Source organism: Rhinatrema bivittatum, chromosome 3 (genome assembly GCF_901001135.1).
Source record: "Rhinatrema bivittatum chromosome 3, aRhiBiv1.1, whole genome shotgun sequence".
NCBI lineage: Eukaryota > Metazoa > Chordata > Amphibia > Gymnophiona > Rhinatrematidae > Rhinatrema > Rhinatrema bivittatum.
The window spans coordinates 286828324-286838025 of record NC_042617.1 but is presented as its reverse complement, the minus strand read 5'-3'; the positions used below and the strand labels follow the sequence as shown (position 1 = coordinate 286838025).

Genomic DNA, 9702 nt, shown 5'->3' with positions numbered 1-9702 from the left:
CTAGATTCAAACCCACAGCCCTAGGCATGAAGAGCAGAAATATCGATTCCCCCATTCCCTGAAAACACTGTTCTTATTCCTTCTTTAAGTATAGCATAAGTTAGTAAAGTATGGCATGAAAGGGAGCACCTGGATTTGAACCAGGGACCTCTTGATCTGCAGTCAAATGCTCTACCACTGAGCTATGCTACCCTTGCTAAGGATGATGCCCATTCACTGTTAACAGTCAGATACTTTGGAGATTCGCATAAAAGCCTGCAAAAAAGACGCTCAGAGGTTATGCGGCAAACCTGCCCTACTGTAATACACTAACTCCCAAGGACAGTACCTGGGAAGAGGCAGCACCTCCTGTTGGAAAGTCTGGTCAAGCCAAACACATCCCTCACGAAACCCTAGTCCCCATCTCCAATTGGTAAAATATGATGCGTTATTGAGGCGTTTGTGGCAGGCACTGGTAAATCCAATTATTTTACCTCGTAAGACAGCCTTATCCACCTCCTAAAACAACTGGAGGTCGTTAGCATGTGTGCATTATTCTTTGTGTAGTGTAGCCACTTATCCATTAGAAACGTCTGAAACTCTATCCCCTTGAAGTATTTGGAGCACACTGGTTTAGGTCCTAAGGTTAGGGACATTGAAGTGGGGCTAATGGTCAGATATTATGGGGTTTCAATACGTGTCCGAGTCACTTGTGCAAAGCCTCAGTTGCTAATAGTATGTGGTTTATTGGGATACAGTTTAGTGAGGGTTGTAGTAAAAAGTGTATTCCCGTTCTGTTGGGTGCATTAATCGCCAGACATCAAGTACTCCCATCTGTTTACAAAACCCTTCTACTCCTTCCCCACGTTTCCCAAAACAGACCCCTCTTTGTGAGGATCTATCTAGCGTGTTGTCCAACACACAATTGAGGTCTCCTGCAATGATTAAAAGGCCCTCTCTGTGGGAAAGCACTACTTCAGCAAATTTTTGTAAATACCTCTGTGGGTTGTCTGTAGGTGTATAAACATTGCCAATAGTAATTAATTGACCTTTCGACTACCCAATAACCAACACGTAATGCCCCTCAGGGTCAGTAATAGTACATTCTAACACAAATTCTGTAGATTTATTGATTAATATAGCTACACCTGCCTTGCGGGGGCAAACCACTGCGTATAAGCAGTCTTTTATCCAGTCCTGTTTCAGTTTTTGGCTTTCTGCAGTGGTTAAATGTGTTTTCTGAAGGCAAGCGATGTCCCCATGCAACCTTTTTAGATGAGAAAGAAAATTTTTATGTTTTAATGGGGGCACCCAAACCATGTACATTCCAGGATATCAACTTAAGCATAAGTATACATTAGTGAGGTCAACATTTCCTGCGAAAACCAAAAGCGTGTTAGGGTAGAGGGTCCCAGCTGCCCCCTCCCCCATGTTAGTTGGTGTAGCTTCAAGGTCCACATTTGCTAACTGCTGATGACATGTACCTTGAGATCGTCTGTCACTCACACCACACCCATGCATTCCCCATCCACATAGCACACAATCCCCCCAGTGATATGTACCACCCAAGTCTTTCCCCACCCCAAGCCTTTGAACCCCATATCCCTCCCCCCCTTCCCATTTCCCCCCTGCTCATCAAGAGAACTAACACCGATCAGATACCCTGGGGTATACTCGATCAGGAGGGTCCGCTTAGGATGTCCAGGTGCCACGGACTTCTGTAGGTCTGAGCCAATCCACCCCTCTGACACTGTCCCCACCAAAGCCCTCCTTATGATACGTGACACCATTGCTAAAATTTGGCTGACATTATCAACTGCTCCCTCTCCTCTGGCATAGTCCCTGACCCTCTTAAACATGCAGCTGTCAAACCCTTGCTTAAAAAACCTTCTCTAGAGCCGAAGGACCCAGCCAACTTTCTTCCCATCTCCAATCTTCCCTTCATTTCAAAAATCATGGAGAAAGTAGTAAACACCCAACTAACAGACTATCTGGAAGACAACAGGATACTGCACTCCTCCCAATTCGGCTTTCATAAACATCTCAACACTGAAACCCTCCTGCTTTCCCTCTCTGACTTCCTCCTCAGAGGCATGGACCAAGGCCACTCCTACATCCTAGCTTTCTTGGATATCTCTGCTGCCTATAAGCCATAATCACCTCCTCTCCTGCTTAGCCTGCATCGGCCTCTCTGGCACCGCACTCCAATGCTTTACATCCTATCTTGCTAATAGAAAATACTCAGTCAAAATAGGCAATGCCGAATCTACCCACTATGCTCTTTCTCAAGGAGTTCCCCAGGGCTCCTCCCTCTCCTCCACCCTCTTCAATATATATCTTACTCCCCTCTGCCAGCTCCTTTCAGATCTCAGCCTCAAATTCTACCTATATGCTGACGACGTGCAAATCATCATACCCATCCAGGATTCCCTGACCAACGCCCTTGACTTCTGGAAAAACTGCCTCGACTCCATCAACACACTCCTCACCGACCTTCACCTCACCTTAAACGCTTCTAAAACAGAACTGCTCCTTATTTCACAACACTCATCCCCCAAACCCGCACTTGCAAATGACCCTGCCTATAATGCCTTTCTTACACAGCCCTGTGCAAGAAACCTCGGGGTTCAGATTGACCAACAGCTGAACCTAAAAAACCACATCAACCTGATCCTTAAGGAAGGCTTTTCAAACTCAATGTGATGAAAAAACTAAAACCCTTACTTCATGCTGCTGATTTCTGCACCGTCATTCAAGCCACCTTCTCAACAAAAATGGACTACTACAATGCCCTCTTCCTAGGTCTCCCCTACTCTTCCTTAAAACCTCTCCAAATGCTACAGAATGCTGTAGTGAGAACTATCTCTAAAGCCCGTAAATATGACCACATCACCCCCATCATGAAAAACTTGCACTGGCTCCCGATCCCCTCGCGCAGCCTTTACAAAACCCTGATCGTGATTCACAAATCCATACACTCCCACAACTCAAATTGGCTTGATGAGCCCTTCCGTCCAATACGATCTAATCATTCCACCAGAGCCTCCAACAATGGGACCCTCCACGTGCCTTCCCTAAAATAGGCACACCTCACCTCCACGAGAGATCGAGCCCTCTGCATTGCCGGACCCACACTCTGGAATTCGTTACCCCTTAACCTCCGGCTTGAGACCTGCTCTTCTAAATTCAGGGCCAATGTAAAAACCTGGCTTTTCAAGCAAGCTTACCCCAATAACTCCTCCCCCCATAACCCACCCCCCTTTATTAGTACCTACTGAACCTTGTACAAAGTTCTGGGCACAACTGCCACACTATCATGTTATTGTTTAATGGCTCTCAATTGTCCTCTGAGCAGCCCTTCATTTTGTTCTTCTCTAATTTTACTTTTACTTGTTCCTATGTGAGCCCTCTCCCCAATACCTGTTCATTGTATTTTCCACTCTTTAGTTATGATGTAAACCGATATGATGTCCCCTACTAATTTAGGTATAAAACATTCTTCAAATAAATAAATATTATCAGTGCCTGAGAGAGCCGTGCGATGATATCGACTTATAACCATTGCACATCCAGTCTCGCACTGTCTCATGTTCGGGTCTGAAGTGTCTGTAACCAAAAAGAATCAGTCTCTCAGAGTTTTCTTGGAACAGGATCCTAGCCCACTCTGGCTGGGCTAGCTGTGTTGGTGTTTTGTGTGGAATTTTGTGAGATCTAGATGGTGTCCTATCAAGGAGCAGATGCCTGACCAGCCTTCAGTGCGCTCAAAAATTTCTGTGCTTCATCCGGAAGTTTAAAGATATGTGCTTTACCCTCACTCCATACTTTTAGTGTTGCCGGGTAAAGAAGGGCAAATTTCATCTGTTTTTCAAATAGCTGTGAACATATTGTGGAGAATTTTTTCCACTGTGCGAGACTTGGGCGGAGTAGTCTTGTGTAATCCGCACTCTATGTCCCTTATATTTTGCCTCCGGGTTACGTCGATAAGCCATCCAGATACGTTGTTTTATAGAGGAGTTTAATATTTTTGCAATTGCAATATGGGGGCGCACGTCTAATTCCTGTTGGGTCCCCAATCTGTGTGCTCTTTCGACTTTGAGGTCCCCTCCAGAACATTGAGCCGCGGGTTAAGTTCTGCTAAAGAGGATTTCACCTCTTCTAGCTGGTGGATGATCCCAGCCAGTTTGGTATCGAGCGTAGCTCCAGCATAGCCTTTAATATTTCTACAGTAAGTGGCGTCGCCGCTGGAGGTTCCGTCTCTCCTGGTCCTGCCGCCATTTTAGGATCCGCGGCTTTTTTGTCTTTGTCTTTGTCGCATTTTCCCCCTCTAGAGACCATCGGCTGTAGGGATTTGTTCATGAAGTGCACAATTGACATGAGCTGTGCATAAAGTGAGTCTTCACGCACCTGTTCGCCGGATCGGGGGGGGGGGCGGGGGGGGGTGATGCCGGTAGATTTATGTCCATGGCACCCGGAGCTCAGGGAGAACGCGTCCTCCCTAGCAGATCATACCACGTGACCCCCCGCGCATCACATTTCTATATGTGCTAAGTGGGTTGCATCGATGATTCGTCTATTGCACAGATACTTATCGAACTCCAATACGTTATGAAAAGGTTTTTTTCAGGCACAAATAATGTCTATTGGAAAGGATACAAGGAAGTGGGAACTTTTGTACACATGAGGTGACAATGTCAAAGTGTTTATTGTTTCTGGTCTAGGGTTACTCAGGAGATTGCTGACATCTTGGGGTCTGAAGTGTTTTTTGGGTCTGAGCTTGGTCTGTTGGGCAGATGGGCAGTGTCGGGGATATCAGTGAAGAACAGGAAACTAGTGGGGCACTTGTTAGCAGAGAGATTTACGATCACCACCTTTTGGAAAACTATTCCCTTCCTGGAATATTGGCATAATCAAGTGAAATGTTGTGTCGGAGGTGGACCCTTGGGCCGAGGTGGGGTTGATGCAACCCATAGGTAAGGACCTATTGATCCCCACTGTTGGCAGGTGGAGTGGGCTGATAGACAGAGGCCACTGGAACTTCACTTATACCAGCCATCGTTCCCCGCGGGTTGAGCCTTTGGGTGCCAGGGCTGGCAGGACTTATGTGGGCCTCTGTGTGTGTAGTTGCAGTAGGAGGTGGTTCAGCCCAGAGGTTGCAGGTGAGAGATGGTACAGTCTTAATCCAGATTGGGTAATGTCCTGGAAACTAGGGCGCCAATGGAACAAAGGCAGACAGGGGGCGCTCGAGCAAAAGCAGGCCGAAGCCTGAAGAAACCACATCTAGGGAGTAAGCTGAAGAGGCATCCAATGGTAGGCTTGAGTCAGGGCTGGTGGCAATCCAAAGGCAGTGGCAAGCAAGGCTGAGGTCTGATGTCGGAGATAGTCAAGAGCGTAGTCAAGCAAGGCAGAGGTCTGGGTCTGGAGATAGGCAATAGCGTAGTCAGGCGAAGCAGAGATCTGGGTCTGGAGATAGGCAATAGCGTAGTCAGGCAAAGCAGAGGTCTGGGTCTGGAGATAGGCAATGCATAGTCAGATGAAGCAGAGGTCAGGGTCTGGAGATAGGCAATAGCATAGTCTGGCGAAGCAGGGGTCCGGGTCTGGAGATAGGCAGTAGCGTAGTCAGGCAAAGCAGAGGTCTGGGTCTGGAGATAGGCAATGCATAGTCAGATGAAGCAGAGGTCAGGGTCTGGAGATAGGCAATAGCATAGTCAGGCGAAGCAGGGGTCCGGGTCTGGAGATAGGCAGTAGTGTAGTCAGGCGAAGCAAAGTCAAAGTCCGTGTAATCAATCCGAAGCATAAAGTAGGATAGGAACGAAGGGACAGGAACCAGGAACAATGAGGAACAGAATCGCAGGAATGAGATGACCTGTTGCAATGGCAACGCTAGGGAGCGGAGCCTGAGCTTAAATACTGTAGTTAGACTGACATCATTATCAGGGGCTGCGGCTAGGTTCCCACCGCGGTCTCTACTTAAGAATCAATGATGCACGTGCGCAGAGAGGCCTGACGAGAAGTGGAAGCAGGACCGGGAGCACCGGGGACTGTGGCAGAGCCGGAGGCACTGGGGGAGGCCCGAGGACGGCACTGACGGCCCACCGCCACCAGCAAGGAGGAACCAGAAGCTGGAGTCTCTATAGAAAGGCGAGGGGGGCCGTGCTGTGGGTCTGCCGCGGATGGCACACGTAACATGCAAGATATCTCTGATATTGAGCAACTGAGATAAGAGCTGCAAAATACGCATTACAAATATGTATTAATTTGGAGCCCACATCTGGGCTCCAAACACATTTTCCTGTAAAAAGTATCTCCACATTGTCTGCTTATTTCTAGTAGTTTCTGTAAGTTGGACTGTGTATACCAAGACTTGTCATGTGTTTTATTCAACGTTTGCATTCCGAGAGAAGTTGTTAAATAAAGAGTTAAAAAAAAAAAAGAACAATTGCTAGAAGCTGGGGGGGGGGGGGGGGGTAGTTCTATGCCATTTCGGTGTAATCTGCAACAGATTGTAACCAGTTCCCAGCCACAAAAATGTAATTAAGAACTGTTAGTTCTAAATGTGGCAAGAAAAGATATTCTATTCTATAAATACATGGCTTGAGGTTTCAAGGAACAGTTTTGCAGCATAAAAAACAAATGATTTAGCTCGTTTTTTTAAGCATTGATTATCTTTCTTGGATATGAATTACTTAAACACAAAACAAAGGCAGTAATTTGCTCTAGTACCTAGTACCCTCCAGCAGAGGAGGCAATTTTATTAAAAATCTGGTGAATAGGTCTCTGGCAGCCAGCGCAGAGTTCTAGCATTGTATCACTCCTGGAGCTAGCTCAGGTTCTTTGCAGGATGGAATACCTCTTATTAAATTGGAACAGGAATTATTCAAAGATGACAATGTGCACGAGCTCGTCAGACCGCATGGATCCCTTCTGAAAAGGGGACATCCAGAGATGGCACGGTGGCTGAACAGCAGCACAATACACTGCCATGCAAAGGGACCGGAGGTCAATTCCCACATCAGGATTCTGCTCTTCAAATCATCCAGATAGGGGGATGCTCTAGAGCAGTGATGGCCAACCTTTTGAGCTCAGTGTGTCAAAATTCATTAAAAAACCGAGCATAACTCGGGTGGTGTGTCACTTCTAGAAAAATCCATAATTTTGTGATATTTGTAGCTCTAATCAATAACAAAGTTATAATTTTAATATATATACTGTATTTATTAATAAAGCAAAAACAAATAATTCTTTACCTTACCTGCTTAGTGACTTTTTTGTTGCTGAATTTCATTGGCTAAATCTTCAGTTGAAGGTTGGTATTTCGTACACTTCAAGTCCAAGCAAGCGTTACAAACTTCATCTGTCAGTTGATTTTTTATTGGCTCCCATTCATGTTCACAACACTCCCTCCCCATCTCCCAGGCATGCACACATTCATTCTCACACACCTAGACCCCCAGGCAGGCACCCATGCATTCACACACATACACCCCCAGGCAGAGTCCCATTCATTCACATTCACACACTAAAGGCAGACCCCCCTCGCTTTCTTTTGCCAGCAACCTCAGAACCTCTCTCATTCCTCTGCTGCCACTGTCACTGATGCCGCGTGGCTATTGCGGAGGTGCCGATTGCTGCTACTGACACTGAAGTCCATTCTGCTGCCTCCTCTGTGCAGGCCCCGTGGGCTTCCACTTTCTCCATGCTGATCTCGTACATTGTGAGATCCGCATAGAGAAAGTGCTATTCTTGCACATTCCCAAAGATTACATGTGCCAATCACTAAAAAGTAATTTATTTTTTTTTGCCTTTGCTGTCTGATCTTAGTTTTCTAATTGGTTGGTCACAGGCTTTTTTTTCACCTTCCCTTTCTTATTTTTTTGCCAATTCCTTTTATATTGTCTTTTTTTCTGTTTCTTTTTTCTCCATCTTCTTCCCTCAAACACACAGTCAGGTTCTCATTCTCACATGCATTTCTCTTTCTCACACACACAGGCTCTCACTGGCACATGCTCTCTCTCATACAATCATTCATACACACAGGCTCTCACTGGCACATGCTCTCTCTCATACAATCATTCATACACACAGGCTCTCACTGGCACATGCTCTCTCTCATACAATCATTCATACACACAGGCTCTCACTGGCACATGCTCTCTCTCATACAATCATTCATACACACAGGCTCTCACTGCCACAAGCTCTCTCTCATACAATCATTCATACACACAGGCTCTCACTGGCACAAGCTCTCTCTCTCTCTCTCTCTCACACACACACACACACACACACACACAGAGGCTCTCACATGCTGTCTCTGCAAACATTCAGGACCTCTATCTCAACTCACCTCATACACGCACTCTACGGGCCCTCAGCCTCTCTCTCACCTCTGGGTCTCCTCTTCGCGGGTCGCCGCAGGATGGGCTCTGCAGCGGCCCTGATCTTCTCGGGCCGCAGCAGCCCTGCTACCGGGCCTCTTCCTCTTCTTGGGCCGCTGCGACTTGGGATTCGCAGCGACCCGCGGCGGCTCCTCCTCTTCTGCACGCGCTGATTCTCTTCCTCCTTCCTGCCCACGCGGCTCCATGCAACGTTTACTTCCGGGGCTGCACGGGCAGGAAGGAGGAGCATCAGCACGTTTGAACGCGATCTTTGTCTTGAGCCTCATCGCTGCGACGCATGAGCTTCCCTGCGCCCGGGGGCATTGGTGGAGGGTAGGGGGAAACTAAAAAACACATTTTAAAGGGTCGGTGCAGCTGAAAAAGAAAAGGCTCGGCGCAGCTGATAAAAAAAAAAAAAAAATTCCTGATAGTCCTTGAAACGCTGCGCGTGTCAGCCAAAACGACTCGGCGTGTCACCTCTGACACGCGTGTCATAGGTTAGCCATCACTGCTCTAGAGACAGTGCTCACAGCCCCCAGGGTGAGAAAAATCTCGACCATCACTCAACAGTAGTGGCCCAGGGACTGCAACTGCACACTCCAAAGCCAGCATGATTGCATAACCCCTGGCCAGGGCCAAGGGAAGCACTAGGCAGCCACTCAGAGAGTCATCAGTCTAGCAGTGTGGAGACAGTGATGGCAGGGCCTCTCTTTCTTACCGGCCCACAAGAGGAAGTGGAATGGCATGGGCCTGCACGAGTGGAAAGAAGGAGAGGCCATGCCATATCCACCAGAAGCAGGAGGAAGAACAGCACGTCCCCTGCCGCAGGAAAATGCAGCATCGGCCGTGGGCCCATGTGCCTTTCAAGAGCAGGATGAGCAGCAGCCCTGCCCGCCCTGCGGTGCATGGTCAGCAGTAGGAAGAGGAGCAGAGGCCTATAGGAGCAGGAGGAGCAGCATGGCCATGGGCATTAGGAGCAGGAGGCGCAGCAGCATTAGCCCACATGGCCTGAAGAAAGAGGGAGAGTCCTGTCAGCTGCAGGGGATGAAGGAGGAGGCTGCTGCTGCTGGCCTTGTGCTTCAGAGGGAGAGGAAGTAAGTGAGAGCATGTGTGTGAGAAAGAGAGAGAGAGCATGTCTGTGTGTTTGTGTGTGAGAGAGCGTGTTCTTGTGATGGAGCATGTGTGTGTATATGTGAGAGAGAAAGAGGAGAGTTTGTGAGCAGCAATTATTCTCCTCTCCCCCTGCTAACCCACAACAATCTCAGGGCATCAGGAAATCAGAAGATCCCAAGTATGGTCAGCAGAGGATTTTTCATCCTTATTAGTTTTAAGTATTGATTGATTTTTG

At 47.6% G+C, this 9702-nt stretch overlaps 1 non-coding gene across 1 annotated transcript; it reads right to left on the bottom strand.

Annotated features, from left to right (window-relative positions):
- Window positions 1-120: 120 nt before the first annotated feature.
- On the bottom strand, window positions 121-192 carry TRNAC-GCA. Its single transcript has one exon. It is a non-coding gene; the product is annotated as a tRNA-Cys (tRNA).
- Between the last annotated feature and the right edge of the window lie 9510 nt (window positions 193-9702).